Source organism: Gouania willdenowi, chromosome 4 (genome assembly GCF_900634775.1).
Source record: "Gouania willdenowi chromosome 4, fGouWil2.1, whole genome shotgun sequence".
NCBI lineage: Eukaryota > Metazoa > Chordata > Actinopteri > Blenniiformes > Gobiesocidae > Gouania > Gouania willdenowi.
Window position 1 is genome coordinate 28,521,419 of NC_041047.1, and position 1,697 is coordinate 28,523,115.

Genomic DNA, 1,697 nt, shown 5'->3' on the forward strand with positions numbered 1-1,697 from the left:
TTTGAGGTGACTGCAGAACAATGTGATCCCTGCGACCTTTGATCAAAGGTCAGTCTGCAAATCCAAGGAGGGAATGAGATGGGGGAAAAAAAAAGTCAGGATATACCAGTACACCCTCCCATTCCCTGCCCTGTGCTTTTACAGACTTTAAAAAAAACTCACAGTCTGACAAAGACTCAGCCCAGTGGCTTCCTTTCCCTCCAACAAATAATTCACTGAATCAATATGGGATGGAGACACGGGTCAGTGGCAGACGGACACTGTTCAATGAGGCCACTGCTCATGCTTTTATGCTTGTGAGGAACATTTGGTCAGATATTAGTTTGAAAGAAGACGTGAAACATAACAGAAGTTTGATCAGACACGCTCTAAACAAAGCTTTAAACTAATGCATAGCAGTGTATTTTCCACCTGAGTAGTAATTACATAGAGACAAGAGATCCACAACATTCCCATTGCTACAATCCCCTCAGTATGAAATCCATGGTGACCTCTTATTGTATTACATTACTGAACAATCCCCACCTGGCTTTTATCATCGAACCTTCTCCTGCCTCCTAGATGTATCCCTCCTCCATGAGTTCCACCCTTTCTATCCCCACTTGGCTCAGAGCAGCCATGGCAGAAGCCTGCCTCACTGAAGGACCCAGGACTGTCTGTGCCAGTGCCAGAGCCACGCTGTGCGTGGCTCCGTACTGCATATGCTGCACTCAGCTTGCTGTGCAAGAACAGCCTGATGGAAAACACACAACAAAATTGGTGTGCGGCAAAAAAAAAAAAAAAAAAAGACAAAGCAAAGCAATTTCTGTTTTTGTAGTTTCATTTTTGCTCCCAAAAGTCACCATAATAACAGTCACCCTGTCCTGGTTGGTTAGATTATTTACAGTTATCAGAGTTATCGTCGTTGTTTTATGGCCTTTACAGATAAATTCTGTGGAAAATCTTTGATAGTAGCACAGGGCAGAAAACATAGCAAGGCCAATTTAAAGGAGAAATAATGAATCACTTTCAATGAGGGTGTAAGAGCGTCTTAGTGCCGCCTGTGTCAGAGTAACCTTGGTCTGGGGCTGAGGCTAGGGACACACCAGCTGTGGAGCCATGGAGGCAGATAGGACAGCTTGTCTGAACCAATGGGCAAGTATAAACAGGAGATTACATACATTAACTCAAGCAAAACTCGACAATTTAGTAACAAACCTTTACAGATTGACAATTTGGACTAAAATCAAAAAGTTAAAGGAATAATTTCATATCACATAAGGCACCTTCCTGCTGCTTTGTCCACCTGGTGGAGGAGAACCTCAGCCCCAGACTTAACACTACAGTCTGCAAACAAACATGACCAGCTCTCAGACAAGGCCACAAAGTCTGTTACTATATGAAAACATGGGATTACAGTTCATTCCAATTAGATGTGTCCATTTTTCAACACTGAACCTTAAAAACAAAGACTTGGATCATGATTTGGGCCACTTTACACAATACAGTCATCAGATCAGGAGGAGTATTGAAAGCTTTGATGATTGCCTAAATGCGGTAGAGTATTTCTGACCATGTCACGTGTCATTTTCCTTTCCTTCTTTCAAAAGGGTTTTAAATCAAATGCAATAGAAAAAAAAAAGTTACACCTGTAGCTCATGATAACCATTGACTTGCAAAACAGCCATTGTTTTGTCTCCTTTGGTTTCTGTTTTTGC